Source organism: Macaca nemestrina, chromosome 7 (genome assembly GCF_043159975.1).
Source record: "Macaca nemestrina isolate mMacNem1 chromosome 7, mMacNem.hap1, whole genome shotgun sequence".
Classification (NCBI taxonomy): Eukaryota; Metazoa; Chordata; class Mammalia; order Primates; family Cercopithecidae; genus Macaca; species Macaca nemestrina.
Window position 1 is genome coordinate 68,752,970 of NC_092131.1, and position 17,558 is coordinate 68,770,527.

Sequence of the window (17,558 nt, forward strand, 5' to 3'; positions counted from 1 at the left end):
ATGTGAATAGCATGCAAGTTAAGGTCATTGTAGTGAAGCTCTAAATTTTGGAGGCTTGACATCTGTTTTCCAGTCTAAGCTCTGGCTCTACTTGGGCACAAACACCTCTTTCAGTTTTGGTTTCCTCATCTCTAAAATGAAGGATTGGACTTGTCTAGCTAAAATTCCGATTCTTCATTGAAATTTTCCATTGCTGTTAGCTCAGTAGCTCACAGATACACGAGATCATCTTTAAACAAAGGTATTAAATATTTTCAAAACATAGCTTATTAAACTATATGAAATATACATATCTATCTAAAATTACTTTCCATTTCCCCACCACAAAGATGCAGAAATTGAACACAAAGATGCAGGAACTTGCTTGGGACTTAGAGCATGAATCAGATTGGATTCTTATGAAGCCAGTAACATAACACAGTGCTAATGGAGTAACATAGCACATGTGAATGATACCCAGGGAACATACCACATTGTATCAATGTTTCCCAACCTTTGTCATGTTGTAGCACACATAGAAAATATTGTACAGCATACTGGTATAAACCAGAAAGAATTAGAGAAAAATTACTTTTTTTAAATTAAATGATGAAAAATGTAGAAGATTTGAGGAAAAAATACTGAATTTGGAACTTTCAAGTAAAATCTTGCCAGATGTTTTAATTGATTTAATTAACATTTGATTAAAATGTGTTAATACTGTCACCAATGAGGAACACCCCACAAACAGGTAATTTTTAGGTCTTTTTTAAAAATAATCCATAATTTATGCAGTTGAAACTAAGAAATTTAACGCTTCTTTTTCTTTCTTTGGGAAATAATGTTGTGAGTTAATTTTAAATTCAAATTGATGTTTGTTAGAATTATTTTAAAATCATGATGCTCTAATTTGTGATCTCCCTTACATAATCCTACTGTTAGGTGAGACACCACTGAAGAGTTAACAGCCACCAACTTTATATATACGTGAAGGCAATTAGAGGCTGCAGGGAGCCCTCCTTCCACCTCCAGCTCCCAACCCTTTCAAATCCAACTAGCCACACCTGGGGGCCTCACACTTGGGGTTCCTTCCTGCTCTTTGAACACCTGGAATGTATTGCTTTCACAGCTTTGTAGACCGCCCCTCCTTTTCTGTGATGGACAGTGATTCTCATCTGGCCAGGAGTAGTGAGTGAGTGAGTTTGCTCTCTGTCTGGGGCCTACTTTCAGACTCAGCTCCACTCCCACTGCTCAGAAGAGCCTGAAAGCATCAGAAGGCAACCAACCCAGGCTCCAGCCACCCCAGGACTCATTAGGTGTCCTTGTGGGATATTACAGTATACTAATAAATTTGGTTTGCTGGTTGTGGAAAGAAATGGATGATGTATCATAAGTAAGTTTTCAGGATACTTGAATCATCCTTTCTGAAAGATTTTTTAAAAGGGCAAGATACACCATGTGTTGACAAGGAAAAGGAAACACAGCTGGAACTTGATATATCCATTTTGGAAAGCAAACTTGCAGTATCTTGTAAAGTTGAAGTTGCCTGTGCCCTGTAACCCAGAATTTTCACTTTTAGATGTATTCTCTAATCCCATGTTTTCTAACTTGTTTTCCTAGCCCCTAAAAATGTACCCCTTTGCATATTTTTAAGTTAAACATAACAGTCATAATCTTAGCAGCTATAAACATTAGCAGTTTAAATTATATACATGACTTAAGATATGTATAATGGAATCTAAATGCTATAGGAATTTAGTGTTTACAATTTTTTTTTTTTTTTTTTTTTTGGGGGACAGAGTCTCACTCTGTCACCCAGGCTGGAGTGCAGTGGTGCAATCTCAGCACACTGCATCCTCCACCTCCTGGGCCTACCAAGTAGCTGGGACTACAGGCATATGCCACCAAGCCTAGCTAATTTTTGTATTTAGTAGAGTTGGGGTTTTATCATGTTGGCCAGGCTGGTCTTGAACTCCTGACCTCAAGCGATCCTCCCACCTTCGCCTCCCAAAGTGCTGGAATTACAGGCATGAGCTACTGCACCCAGCCTACTTACCATCTGTTTTTAAAAAGCAATTCACTCTTGATCACTAGAAATTTTGTCATTCATTTTCCTCCTTAAGCTTATATATTCTGTCAGTTATCAGTTTATTTGCCTTTTAGCTCTGAATGCATCCTTCAATATATACTCTCTCATAATGAAAAACAAAAAACATTCACACCCTCTTCACAAGAGTGCTTACCTATGAGGCAGGCATGAGGACAAGGATCAGTATGGATGGGCATGAAGGTCATTTTATCTGTAACTGGGCATGGGCATTCGTTATATTTTGTTATTTCCTATTTTTAAAAATAATTTGTAACTTACTGATCCAAGTTGCCAGCAAATGAATGTTCATGGACTGACTTGTTTCATAATCCTGAGTCTAAAGTCAACTGTTTTAGTCCATTTTATGCTATTACAAAGATCTGAAACTGGGTAATTTATAAAGAATACTAATTGATTTCTCACAGTTCTGGAGGCTGGGAGGCCCAAGATCAAGACACCAGCAGGTTTGGTGTCAGGTGAGGGCCCTATCTCCACCTCCAAGATGGCACCTTGAATGCAACATCCTCCAAAGCAACATTGTATGACATGGCAGAGGAGAGAGCGCTAATCTACTTTTGTAAGCACTTTTTATAGGGGCAATCAATAATCCATTATTGAGGGTGAAGCCCTCATGTCCTAAACTTGTCCTATAAGACCCCACTTTCCAAGTCTTGTATTGGGGATTAAATTATGAATTTTGGAGAGGGATACATTCAAACCATAGCAGAGACCAAGGCAGGAGGACAGAGTATTGCTTTCTATCCTTTCATGCATTACTGAATCACGGTAACTTGAAAGAGACTCAAAGATCTACTGAGAGTTTAAGGCCTAGTTGTTTGTAGGAAAGTTCTAAATAGATTTTTCAAAATATGTCACTGTGTGGGGGAAAAGGGGAGATACTGGTCAAAGGGTACAAACTTTCAATTATAAAAATAAATTCTGGAGATTTAATTTACAGTAGGGTGACATGTTAATAATGTATATTTGAAATTTGCTAAGAGTAGATTTCAGGTGTTCTCACCACACCAAAAATGGTAACTATATGAGGTGATAGATATTTTAATTAGCTTGAGTATTGTAATCATTTCACAGTATATACATATATCAAAACACATTGTGTACCTTAAATATATGCAAGTTTTGCCAATTACACCTCAATAAAGCTGCAAAATGGCACTGAACTGACTCTACCATATTTCAGTTTAAAGCACTATTGTCATTAGATTAATACTTATTTAATACGGACATTATATCCAACAACCTCAGCTATTTGAAGTGTAGCCAAGGATCCAGAAATAAGTATAAAAGACTCGTGGTGCTGGATTAGTCCCTGACTAATGGGTAAAGGTGTCACACTCAGAAGAGCCATTTCCAATTCCTTCTACTCACTTTGTCTTCTTTTCAGCGTAATTCTAATAAACCTGTTCATCAGGTTTCTCAGTCTACAGTGGATTAGAAAGGGAAGAGAAGGAGGTGACTGTGAAAGGTATGGAAGCTTACACATTCATGAAAGCGAGAACATAATCAGTCTTAGGCCATTTTGGTGTTTGAAACAGACGTCAACACCCCTGTAACAAGCCTAAAATACAGGGCAATGGTAAGTATTTGTAATGAACTTGAATCCATATAAAAATATTACACTGTGTTCAGAATATTGGGATAAATTAATGGAGCATTTAATACATTTTAGAAATACTTCTACTGAAGATGGCTAAAATAAAAAGTATGTATTTAAAAGACTAGCTTTTAGCTACAAAATACACACTTAAGGCCGGGCATGGTGGCTCATGCCTGTAATCCCAGCACTTTGGGAGGCCGAGGCAGGCGGATCACCTGAGGTCAGGAGTTGGAGACCAGCCTGGCCAACATGGCGAAACCCCATTGCTACTAAAAGTACAAAAATTAGTTGGGCATGGTGGCAGACAACTGTAATCCCAGCTACTCAGGAGGCTGAGGCAGGAGAAGCTTGAACCCGGGAGGCGGAGGTTGCAGTGAGCCGATATCGCGCCACTACACTCCAGCCTGGGTGACAAAAGCCAGACTCCATCTCAAAAAAAATAATTAAATAAAAATAAGTAAATTCTCTAAGAAACAATGTTAATAAATTGGCTAAGAAATGCCATAACATATGTATTAAATATTTACTATGCGCAAAGCACCATTTTGAGCATTTCACAAACAAGTATTTTGTCATTTAATTCTCACAGCAACCTTGGAGTAGATATTTCATTTCACGTATAAGGTAACAGGCATAGAAAAATTAACAATTGTGTCTAAGGTCGTAAAGCCAGTAAGAGTTTGGGTAGAATTTAAACCCAGATGATAGAACTCCTTCATTATATGAAACTGCCCTTGGTATATTTATCAGTATCACCAAATCTATGGAATAACAAAGCAACAGAATGATCATCATATAAGTGTATGAATTTATGCCTAACACATCTAACACATACAAAGTGTGTGTGTGTACTATATAACCTAATCTATGCATATAATTTTATTCTAATCTTTAATAAGAAATACATAATTGGCCAGGTGCAGTAGCTCATGCCTGTAATCTCAGCACTTTGGGAGGCTGAGGCAGGCAGATCACAAGGTCAAGAGATCGAGACCATCCTGGTCAACATGGTGAAACCCCCATCTCTACTAAAACTACAAAAATTAGCTGGGCATGGTGGCGCAAGCCTATAGTCCCAACTACTCTGGAGGCTGAGGCAGGAGAATCGCTTGAACCCTGGAGGCAGAAGTTGCAGTGAGCCAAGATCACAGCACTGCACTTCAGCCTGGTGACAGTGAGACTCCGCCTCAAAAAAAAAAAAAAAAAGAATACATAGTTGGTATGTGATTAGCCAACTGTTAGACAAGACAGCTCTAAAATTAGAATAGGCACTGCACTATAGTTGTAATTATTTCTGAAAGCTAAGAACTACTCAACTGAGGTGGCATTATTAAAGATTTTCAAGCATTTTTTGTTTTGTTTTGTTTTGTTTTGTTTTGTTTTGAGACGGAGTCTCACTCTGTCACCAGGCTGGACTACAGTGGCGCGATCTCAGCTCACTGCAACCTGGGCCTCCCAGGTTCAAGCGATTCTCATTCCTCAGCCTCCAGAGTAGCTGGGACTACAGGCACACGCCACCACACCCAGCTAATTTTTGTATTTTTAGTAGAGACGGGGTTTCAACATGTTGGCAGGATGGTATCGATCTCCTAACCTCATGATCCACCCACTTCGGCCTCCCAAAGTGCTGAGGTTACAGGCGTGAGCCACCACACCTGACCTGAAGTGGTCTTATACATAATTGTGGTCAATATATAATTGTGGTCCTATATAAATATTATCTTGGCTGTATATGTGGACCCAACAAATAGAAGATACTTTTTAAAGGCTAATTAATTTGCAGTTTTGTTAATACCTGAGCTGACTGAATTGATCATGTTTTCCACTAAATTAATAAAATCAACAGACTATTTTGGCATCGTATCATAAAGTTCACAGATCGCCTTTCCGCCGGAACCGCCATCTTCCAGTAATTCGCCAAAATGACTAACACAAAGGGAAAGAGGAGAGGCACCCGATATATGTTCTCTAGGCCTTTTAGAAAACATGGAGTTGTTCCTTTGGTCACGTATATGCGAATCTATAAGAAAGGTGATATCGTAGACATCAAGGGAATGGGTACTGTTCAAAAAGGAATGCCTCACAAGTGTTACCATGGCAAAACTGGAAGAGTCTACAATGTTACCCAGCATGCTGTTGGCATTGTTGTAAACAAACAAGGGCAAGATTCTTGCCAAGAGAATTAATGTGTGTATTGAGCACATTAAGCACTCTAAGAGCCAAGGATAGCTTCCTGAAATGCGTGAAGGAAAATGATCAGAAAAAGAAAGAAGCCAAAGAGAAAGGTACCTGGGTTCAACTGAAGCGCCAGCCTGTTCCACCCAGAGAAGCACACTTTGTGAGAACCAATGGGAAGGAGCCTGAGCTGCTGGAACCTATTCCTTATGAATTCATGGCATAATAGGTGTTAAAAATAAATAAATAAATAAATAAAAGACCTCTGGGCTGGGAAAAAAAAAAAAGGTGACTGATCAAACTTTTTCAGATCTACATAGTTACCTTATTTTTTTCCTCCAAAATACTCTTTTGACATAGTAGATTCTTTGATAATATATAACAATTATACTATAATCTTACTAAAACACTATGTAAGCTAGACTTTAAGATTTTTTTTGCATGGATTTAAAGACAAAAGTAAAACAGACACTCTGAGGATACTATTTGGACCTTATTTAGATACTGATTCAAACCAAAAAAAAAAAAAATTTAAAGACAATTGCACAATTGCAAAAATATGAATGGATCTTTATGATATTAAGTTCCTGGATGTTAGGTGGTATTTGATGATATTAGGAAATTATTGGGATTTTAAAGGGTGGACACTGGTATTGTAGTTATGTTTGTTGTTTGCTTAAGGGTACTTATCTTATAGAAATATACTCTGGATTCCAGCCCAGTCACATTACTAGTTTTGTCTGTGGCAGGAATTTTAACAGCTGTCCTACCTAATCACTGGATACAAAGCCACTACAAATAGGTATGAAAACTTTTTAAAAGCTAATGCATAATGCATTGTACAAATTCAACACATGACTAAATACCATGTAATCTGTTAGAATATACATGAAATTAAAGCATCAAAACTAGCTTTGGAGTTGAAACATACAGGAAGAAATCATTTTAATTTACATATTTCCAAGCTCTGCTGCACCTGAATATTCTGGAACATACAGGTCACATTTAGCCTCATAGGATAAATGTTAACATTGTCACTAGAATTTTTCAACATTGTCACTAGAATTTTTCTGGCTTACTAGAGCATTCTAGACAGAATTTTAAATATTTTCAAATATTAAAATATTTTAAATCTTCTGAAATGCTGTTTTAAATAGTTTGAACTGAAGGTAATCTAGGATGGGTGTTTTCTAGCACAAGAAAAATCCCATTCCCAGTAAATCCTCACCTTTGAAGGAAGATAAATAGCATTTCATGCAAGGATTCCTAAGTCACACTCAAATCCAGAAAAGTAACCTGAGAGAAGGATTCTCTTTGTATATAGCCAAATTATGCTGCTTGTTTGTAAGACATACCCACAGCACAGCCTACTGAGAAACAGATTAATGCAAAGGTCTCCTAAAACTTAGCGGCAGCATATCAGTCAAGAAAGCTAAGTGACAGGAAAAAAAGTAAAACATAGTCTGAGACAGACTGATACTCATTCCCTTTTGATAAAATTTCTCTTACTAGAACAATGCCAGAAAGATTCATCAAATCTAAGCAGGAAGGTTCTCACTCACTCTGAGGTTAATCCCCTTAAATAAAAATATATTTCTCTATTTTGTCATAAAACTTTTAGACCCATGGAGGAGGAAACCATGCCAGAGGATGTTTGGCTTGGAAGAAGCACTGCAAGGCTTAAATTTATCAGAAAGGGATGACATGGTTTTCAGGCATTTCATGGACGCTTTTTTTTTTTTTTTTTTTTTTTTAAGCCTTTCCAAATGTATCGCAAAGGTTTCTAAATTGAAAGTGTTTTTTTTTGTTTTTTTTTTTTTTTTGAGACAGAGTCTCGCTTAGTCGCCCAGGCTGGAGTGCAGTGGCGCGATCTCGGCTCACTGCAAGCTCCGCCTCCCGGGTTCACGCCATTCTCCTGCCTCAGCCTCCCAAGTAGCTGGGACTACAGGCGCCCGCCGCCTCGCCCGGCTAATTTTTTGCATTTTTAGTAGAGACGGGGTTTCGCCGTGTTAGCCAGGATGGTCTCGATCTCCTGACCTCGTGATCCGCCCGCCTCGGCCTCCCAAAGTGCTGGGATTACAGGCGTGAGCCACCGCGCCCGGCCAAGGCAAGCGACTTCCATACATACTTGATGTAAACTGTGAAAATTTCCACAACTCTGTCTACATTCACTCTCCACATAATTTCATCCACTGGCATGGTTACCTGTAAGCTGATGACTCCCAGATTATTTTCCCCAGCCCTAAAGTGCCTTCCTCCACAAGCTCCAGACTCACAGAGTTTACTTCCTTCTTAGTAATCTCCACTTGGATGTCTAAATGGGCCTCTCCAACTTAATAGGGCAATCTCTAGTCTGTATTCTTCAATAGAATTCTCTATTCTTGATTTTCACCCCCTCCAGAACTTTTCTCCCCAGTTTTTCCCATTTCCATAAATGGCATTATTGTTCACCCAATTGCCCAAATCAAAAACCAAGAGTCACTCCTGATCCCTTTTTTCTCTCACTCTCTACATCTAATCCACCAGCAACTCCTTGGCTATAACTTTAAAATACATCCTAAGGTCATCCACTTCTCTTCCTTCTCCATCTCTTCTTGCCGCCATTGTCTCTCAGCTGTACTATTTCAATAGTCTTTCAGTTTATTTCTTTACTTTCCATTTTTCTCCCCTTAAAGTTCATTTTCCACACACAAATAAAAGTGCTTTTCATTTTACATGTTGTTAGGTCATATAAAAATATTCCACTGGCATCTTGTTCTTAGAATAAAATACTAACTTCCTAACATGGCCTTCAAGACAGGGATAACCTATCTCTCATACGGATACTGGAAAAAAGAAAAAAAAAAAAGATAGGCACGACCTGGCCCTGTCTACTTCTTGACCTGATCTCTCAGGCTCTCCTGTGCTCACTCCACTCCATATCATACCAGCCATCTTTCTTTCCCTGAAAATGAAAGCCCATTTCTTTCTGCACAGCGGCATATTTATACTTGTTTTCTATTTGTGGAATGCTATCCTATCCATATTCACATTCTTTTTTATTATTCACAACTCAGCTAAAAAAATTCACCACCTCAAAGCAGCTTTTTGGAGCACATTCTATTATTACGTGTTTTCATTTTCTTTGGCATGCACTATTTGCAAGTGCCTTTTTAACATATCCATTGTTAAAATCTATCTTCCCGCTATTAACAGAATGTAAGGTCCCACAAGAGCAGACCTTGTCCGTCTTGTTCTTGATTGTCTCCTGTGCACTTAGAACATGCCTAGTGAGAGGTGACAACGTGCCAGCAGCCCTCCATCTCTCCCGGCTCTGGCTGCGTTTGAGGAGCCCTTAAGCCTGACGCTGCGCTGTGGGGCCCCTCTCTGGAGCTGGCCGAGGCCGGAGCTGGCTCCCTCCGCTCCCAGAGAGGTGTGGAGGGAGAAGCACTGGCGGGAGCCAGGGCTGCGCGCGGTGCTCTCGGACTGGCGCGGGTTCCGGGTGGGCGCAGGCTCAGTGGGCCCCGCGGCCAGCGGGCGCCTGCAGGGCTTGATGAGGGGAGGAGCTCCCTCTGGGCTGCCAGAGTGCCTGGGCTGGGTGCCGCAGAGGGTGAGAGATGAAGATGGCTGGGTTTCTGGGATGGGTGGGGGGACTTGGAGAACTTTTGTGTCTAGTTAAAGGGTTGTAAACGCACCAATCAGCACTCTGGGTCTAACTAAAGGTTTGTAAACACACCAATCAGCGCTCTGTGTCTAGCTAAAGGTTTGTAAAAGCACCAATCAGCGCTCTGTGTCTAGCTAATCTAGTGGGGACATGCAGAACTTTTCTGTCTAGCCAAAGGATTGTAAACGCACCAATCAGCACTCTGGGTCTAGCTAAAGGTTTGTAAACACACCAATCAGCAGCATGTCAAAACGGACCAATCAGCTCTCTGTAAAAGGAGCAGGATGTGGGTGGGGTCAGATAAGGGAATAAAAGCAGGCTGGGAGAGCCAGCAGCGGAAACCCTGTAGCCTCACCTTCCATGGTGGGGAAGCATTGTTCTTTTCCTGTTTGCAATAAATCTTACTGCTGCTCAGACTTTGGGTCTGCGTGGTCTTTATGAGCTATAACACTCCCTGTGAAGGCCTGCAGCTTCACTCCTGAAGCCAGCGAGTCCGTGAGCCCAACAGGAGGAAGGAACAACTCCGGATTTAAGGAAGGAATAACTGCAGACGCTCCGCCTTTAAGAGCTGTAATACTCACCGCAAAGATCTGCAGTTTTACTCCTGAAGCCACGGAGACCATGAACCCACCAGAAGGAAGAAACTCTGGACACGTCCGAACATCAGAAGGAAAAAACTCCGGACAGTCTTTAAGAACTGTAACACTCACTGCAAGGGTCCGCAGCTTCATTCTTGAAGTCAGTGAGACCAAGAACCCACCGATTCCGGACAAACTAGCACACAGAAGACTCTCAAATATGTTTCTCAAATGAATGGCATATTAACATTTAGGTTGGCATTAATATTACAGTATCGCTACATCTGGAAAACATTTTTCAGAGAGAAATTGGGTAAGGACATAAAATTTATAGACTTAAAGGGATGTGGAAAGATGTGAAAAAAAGGTTTAAATTATAAAGTTTGAAATTATGGTAACAATGCAGCAAAATAAAACAAACTGCCTCTCTAAAAAGAAACATGAAGAAAAAAAGGTAAGATTGTTTGCATAGCTGTCAGTAAATACATGGGTATGCCTTACTTTATCAACAGCTTTGTATATTGACCAAAGTTAAATTCTAATTTCTGATAAAAACAGTTGTTTCTCCATAAGGCACTAAATGATTAGCAGATGGGGGAACTTGGCATTAGGGTACAGCTGTACCTTAGAGATACTGCAGGTTCAGTTCCAGACCACTGCAATAAAGAGAATAATACAATATAGCAGGTCACACACACATTTTTTTTCACAATTCATATAGAAGTTATGTTTATACTGAAATGTATTAGGTGTGCAATAGCATTATGTCTAAAACATGTACAGACCTTAACTTTTAAAATATTGCTAAAAAATGCTAACAATAATCTGAGCCTTCAGCCAGTCTTTTTCCTGGTGGAGGATATCACCTCCATGTTGATAGCTGCTGACTGATGGGGGTACTGGTTGATGAAGGCTGGAGTGGATCTGGCAATTTCTTAAATGAGACAATAATGAAATTTGCCGCATCCATTCCTTCTTTTTGTGGACATTTTCCCTGTAGTATGCCATGATGTTTTATAGCTTTTTACCCACAGAACTTCTTTCAAAATTGGACTTAATCCTCTTGTACTCTGCGGCAGCTTTATTGACTTAAGTGTATGGAATATTTGAAGTATTTTGTTATTTCAACAGTGTTCACAGCATCTTCACCAGGAGTAAATTCCACCTCAAAAACGCACTTTTTTACCGATCCATAGAAGCAGTTCCTCATTTGTTCAAGTTTTATGAGATTGCAGCAGCACTTTAGTCACATTGTCGGGCTCCACTTCTGATTCTAGTTTTCCTGCTATTTCTACCACATATGCAGTGACCTCTTCCCCTGATGTCTTAGACCCCTCAAAATCATTCCATGGATTCCATCCATGGAATCCACTCCTTACAAAGTACTTACAAAGCTGAGACCTTGATCTCCTGTGAATCACAAATACTCTGAATGGCATCTAGAATGGTGAATCCTTTTCAGGTTTTCACTTTACTTTTCCCAAATCCATCAGATGAAACGCTATCTATGGTAGGTATAGTCTTATAAAATGTATTCCTTAAACAATAAGACTTGAAAGTCTGCTTCCGTTGAGCACGGAGCAAGATGGCAGCCTCTGAAACAGGCTAAGGCTTCAATTTGATTACCCACCGCCAGCTACCCCGCACTGTACGGCCTTCTGGCTTCTGGTCGATTTGAACAGCTGACGAGTCGTCACAGATCTCACTAGTCTCATCCACCAGCGCTTCAGCTGCAGTTCTGGGGACCTCCTAGGCCTCTACCTGGAGCGGGGGCTCCTGCCCCGGGGGGAGAGCGTGCGCCTGGTGAGAGACAACTGCTGCCTCAGAGTTAAATTAGAAGAGAGAGGAGTTGCTGAGAATTCTATAATCATCAGTAATGGTGACACTAATTTATCACTTAGAAAAGCAAGAAGCAGGCATTTCAGTTAGAGGATGAAGAAACCGAACCAGATTACAAATATTCAAAGGAGCATCGGAAGAGGCAAGAGAACAATAACAATAATGAGAAGGTCTTGGATCTGGAACCAAAAGCTGTTACGGATCAGACTGTCAGCCAAAAAAAAAAAAGAGAAAAAAATAAAGCAACCTGTGGCACAGCGGGTGATAACAAAGAGACCAAAAGAAAATCAGCAAAGAAAAAAGAGAAAAGTGAATATTAAAAAAAAAGGCGAAGAATCCCAAGTCTCCAGAAGTACAGGCAGTAAAAGACTGGGCCAATCAGAGATGTAGTTCTCCAAAAGGTTCTGCTAGAAACAGCCTGTTAAAGCCAAAAGTAAAGGTAGTGTAAGCATTTGCTCAAAAGAGAGTCCCAGTTCCTTCTCGGAGTCTGAGTCTTGTGATGAATCTATTAGTGATGGTCCCAGCAAAGTCACTTTGGAGGCCAGAAATTCCTCAGAGAAATTACCAACTGAGCTATCAAAGGAAGGACCCTCTACCAAAAATACAACTGCGGACAAACTGGGTGTAAAATCTGGCTTTAGCCTTACCCCCAGCAAGGACAAGACTTCTGGAACAACATCTTCTATTTCAGACTGTAGTTCAGAGTCAGATGACCAATGCTTGATGTCATCAAGCACCCTGGAGTGTGCTGCTGGTTTCTTAAAGACAGTAGGCCTTTTTGCAGGAAGAGGTTGTCCAGGACCAGAGTTGTCATCACATACTGCAGGTGCTGCTGGATGGAGGTATTCTGGCTCAAATGGTGGCGGACAGGCTCCTGGTCCTTCTCCTAGTGTGTCTCTCCCCACTAGTTTAGGAAGAGGATGGGGTAGAGGAGAGAACCTTTTTTCTTGGAAGGGAGCTAGGGGACGGGGCATGCGGGGGAGAGGTGGAGGATGATGGCATCCTGTTTCCTGTATTGTAAATAGAAGCACTGACCACCAGAGGCAACAGCAATTAAGTGACATGGTAACAAATTCATCTATTATCCAGAATCCGGTAAAGACACACAAGGACTATAGTCTGTTACCACTGTAAGCAGCTGCCCCTCAAGTTGGAGAAAAGACTGCATTTAAGCTTTTAGAACTAACATCCAGAAGAATATTAAGCCCTAATCCAGAGACCCAGCACTAGTAGATACACAAATTCTTCCATCCTTACCTGCCTTGAGAGAACCTGGGAAATTTGATTTGGTTTATCACAATGAAAATAGAACCGAGGTAGTGGAGTACGCTGTGACACAGGAGAGCAAAATTACTGTATTTTGGAGAGAGTTGATTGACCCAAGACTGATTATTGAATCTCCAAGTAACACATCAAGTACAGAACCTGCCTGAGTATAACCTCTCTACTTTAAGAATGAATGTCTTGTTTGTGAAAGTGACTATAATCCGAAATTTTTTTTTAAGAGAATTTGGAAGTTGTGTGGATTTTTTTGTTATCTTCACTTTACTGCATAGGAAACAACCTACCTCATCATTTAAAATAACATGAGTGTCAGTTTTGTAGATCTTTGGGTTTGTCAGGTTTAATTGCAGTTAACAAAAAGTAAAACATGACATTCCCTGCAGACATTGTTGTATACCAGTATGGTTTCTTCTCTTTTTTCAATGTTTTTGGCTATCAAGTAGCAGTCATCAGTAGGAGTTTATAATACCAAGAATGTGCTGCTATCTTGTCTCAGTAAGTTTTAAGTAACATTTTAAAATATTAAAGCATGTTACTTGACCTAATTTTTTAGCATTTGAGTTGTTCCATAAAGTGGAGCATCTCATAAATTTCAAATATTTTATACTTGCAATTGTTAAGAGTTAAAAGGTAGTTGAATTTGTCACAGACAATGAGTTAAGGAATCCTTTCACGTTTTTCCCAACTTTAAAATTAAGGATTCTCAGGGCCCTGTGTAGAGCAGTGAAAATAAGATGTGTGTGTGTGTGTGTGTGTGTGTGTGTGTATGTGTGTGTGTGTGTGTGTGTGTGTATGTGTGTGTGTGTGTATGTGTGTGTATGTGTGTGTATGTGTATGTGTGTGTGTATGTGTGTATGTGTGTGTGTGTGTGTGTGTATGTGTGTGTATGTGTGTGTATGTGTGTATGTGTGTGTATGTGTGTGTGTATGTGTGTGTGTGTGTGTGTATGTGTGTGTTTGTGTGTGTGTGTGTATGTGTGTATGTGTGTGTATGTGTGTGTGTGTATGTGTATGTGTGTATGTGTGTATGTGTGTGTATGTGTGTATGTGTGTGTATGTGTGTGTATGTGTGTGTGTATGTGTGTGTGTATGTGTGTGTATGTGGGGGTGTGTGTGTGTGTGTGTGTATGTGTATATGTGTGTGTATGTGTGTGTGTGTGTGTGCTGGGAGGAGAACTGGTGTTCCATTTGGGTGAGAGGACTGGCTGTGAACTTTAGACCAGGAAATGTGTCATCTTGCCAGGCACCTGGCTGAGTGTGCTGGAGTGAGGATCTTGAACAGAAACTTCCTTTTCTGTTATTATTCACTACAAAGCTAAAATGGCCAAATATGAACTGTGAAAATTGATTTCACCTAACAAAAGATCAGATCCCCCCTTCAGCTGCACACATGTTTAAATAAAACCATATTGAACTAAAAAATAAATTTAAAAAATAAGACTTGAAAGTCAAAATTACCCGTTGATCCATGGGCTGCAGAATGGGTGTTGTGTTCACAGGCATGAAAACATGAATTTCCTTGCACAGCTCCATCAGAGCTCTTTAATAACCAGGTGCATTGTCAATCAGAAGTAATTTTAAAAGGAAACTTTTTCTGAGCAGTAGGTCGTGGGCTTAAAATATTCAGTAAACTATGCTGTCTACAGATCTGCTGACATCTACACTTTGTTGTTCCATTTATGGAGCACAGGCAGGGTAGATTTAACATAACTCTTTTTTGTTTGTTTGTTTGTTTTTTTGAGACAGAGTCTTGCTCTGTCACCCAGGCTGGAGTGCAGTGGCCAGATCTCGGCTCACTGCAAGCTCCGCCTCCCGGGTTCATGCCATTCTCCTGCCTCAGCCTCCCGAGTAGCTGGGACTACAGGCGCCCGCCACCTCGCCCAGCTAGTTTTTTGTATTTTTTAGTAGAGATGGGGTTTCACCGTGTTAGCCAGGATGGTCTCGATCTCCTGACCTCGTGATCCACCCGTCTCGGCCTCCCAAAGTGCTGGGATTACAGGCTTGAGCCACCGCGCCCGGCCGATTTAACATAATTCTTAAGGAGTCTAGGATTTTTGGAATTGCAAATGGCTTCAGCTTAAAGTGACCAGTTGCATTAACCTCTAACAAGAGAGTCAGTCTGCCCTTTGAAGCTTTGAAGTCAGGCATTGACTTCTCTCTAGCTATCAAAGTCCTAGATGGCTGCTTCTTACAACAGAAGGCTGTTTTTGTCTACACTGAAAATCTGCTGTTTAGTGTGGCCACCTTCATCAATGAGCTTAGCTAGACGTTCTGGATAACTTGCTGCAACTTCTACATCAGCACCTGCTGATTCATCTTGCATTTTTAGGGAGATGACTTCTTTATCTAACCCTCATGAACCATTCTCTGCTAGCTTCAAACTTTTCTCCTGCAGCTTCCTCACCTATCTCATCCTTCATAGACTTGGAGTGAGGGCTTTGGCTTAAGAGAATGCTGTAGCTGGTTTCATCTTCTATCCAGACCACTAAAATTTTCTCCATATCAACATTAAGGCCATTTCACTTTCTTATCATTCATGTGTTCAATCAAGTAGCACCTATACTCTCCTTCAAGAACTTTTCCTTTGCATTCACAACTTGGCTGTCTGGCACAAGAGGCCTAGTTTCAACATGCCTTCCTCATGAAACTTAATCATTTCTAGCTTTTGATTTGAAGTGAGAGACATGGGACTTTTCCTATCACCTGAACACTTAGAGGTCGTTGTAGGGTTACCCATAGGCCTAATTTTAATGATTGTATCTCAGGAAATAGGGAGGCTCACGGAGAGGGAGAGATGGGGAAAGTAGAGTAGTCAGAACACATACATCTATCAATTCAGTTAGCTATTTTCTATAGATGTGGTTTGTGGTACACCAAAATAACAATAGTAACATCAAAGATGACTGATCATGGATAACCATAACAGATACAATAATAATGCAAAGTCTAAAATACTGCGAGGATCACCAAAGTGTCACACAGAGACACAAAGCAAGAACAAACTGTTGGGAAAATGGTGCTGATAGACTTGCTCAACAGAGTTGCCACAGACCTTCAATATGTTAAAACAAACAAACAAGAAACCACAATATCTGTGAGGCACAATGAAGTGTAACAAAATGAAGTAGGTCTGTATTATATTTCTGGTCATGATTTACAGGTAATAGTCATATCACCTGTTTATAATTTCCACCATTGTTTGGGAATTGTATCAGGACCCATAGTAAGAAACAAAAGCTATATCTCTTACCAAAAAAAAAAAACTGTGGCCATAGCAGATACATGTCTAAAAGCTATTCAATTAGTAAAGAGTGTCCAATTCTTATTTGGTTATTGCATCTAATTATAAATAATAAACAGCATTTCAAATAATAAACGAACACATTTTTGTTACTAGACATCTCTTATGAGTGTGAAAGGAAAATAAAAAGTCTGGACTCCAATTCATTATGCTAAAGGAAAAACTGAAGCTGGAAGTGGAGTCATGCAAGCAACTGCCTTTCCTTTAGTTCCTAAGCAGATAGCTACAGATAAAGGTCAAATATCTCCACTCTGTGTTCACCTTATCTTGTGTACAGCACAGATTTACTGAGCATGAGACAAATGCATAATTGGCTATTCCCCTACCTGCTCCTTTTTTCTTGTAACATGTGGATTCAGTAATGTGACCATACCCTCCCAATTTCCCCTCCAGCCTGCTTTTCCCCTTTAAATACTGAAGCCCTCAAAAATCATCTTTGCAGAAAGGCACAACGCTGTCTCCTGGGCATGTCCTCAACCTTGGCAAAACAAACTTCTGAATTGGTTGAGACTTGTCTCAGGAACTTTTTGGTTTACAAATTTGTGACCAGGAAGGGGCTCAGTGGAGGTCCCCTGACCTTGAACAAATTTCCTATCGATGCTTGGTACCAGCTTGGGCTATCTTTATTGCTCAAATAGGATGATTTGCTGAGGCTTGTGAGCTCTCCCTTCCAGAGAATCACTGATCTCCCAAAATTTGATTGAGATCTAAGGTTTACTTTGCTATACAACTCCTTTTCTGGAGTTTTACTCACTTCCAACAAGAAAAAGTGAGTTTGCCTGCTTCCATGACAATGGAGAGCAGGCAACACCTTTCTGGAGTTTCAGCTTGCTTCCAACAGGGAAGGCAAGTTTGAGTGTTTTCCTGCTTCTAGGACACTAGAAGCCTAGTGTCTTCAGCCTAGACCCCATTCCTAGTTAGTTGAACTAGGGTTTGTCTTGGAAATTCTCCTTATTAACTAAAGGTTAAGATTAACAACTAGCTGGTCTTAATTTCTCCTTACCATTAAGAGTTCAGTAGTCATATAAATTGTGCAAGCATCGTTTGTGTTGC

General features: G+C 40.3%; 1 pseudogene; it reads left to right on the top strand.

Annotated features, from left to right (window-relative positions):
- Positions 1–10,522: 10,522 nt before the first annotated feature.
- Positions 10,523–13,354, top strand: LOC105478044 (coilin pseudogene; annotated as a pseudogene).
- The last annotated feature ends 4,204 nt before the right edge of the window (positions 13,355–17,558 follow it).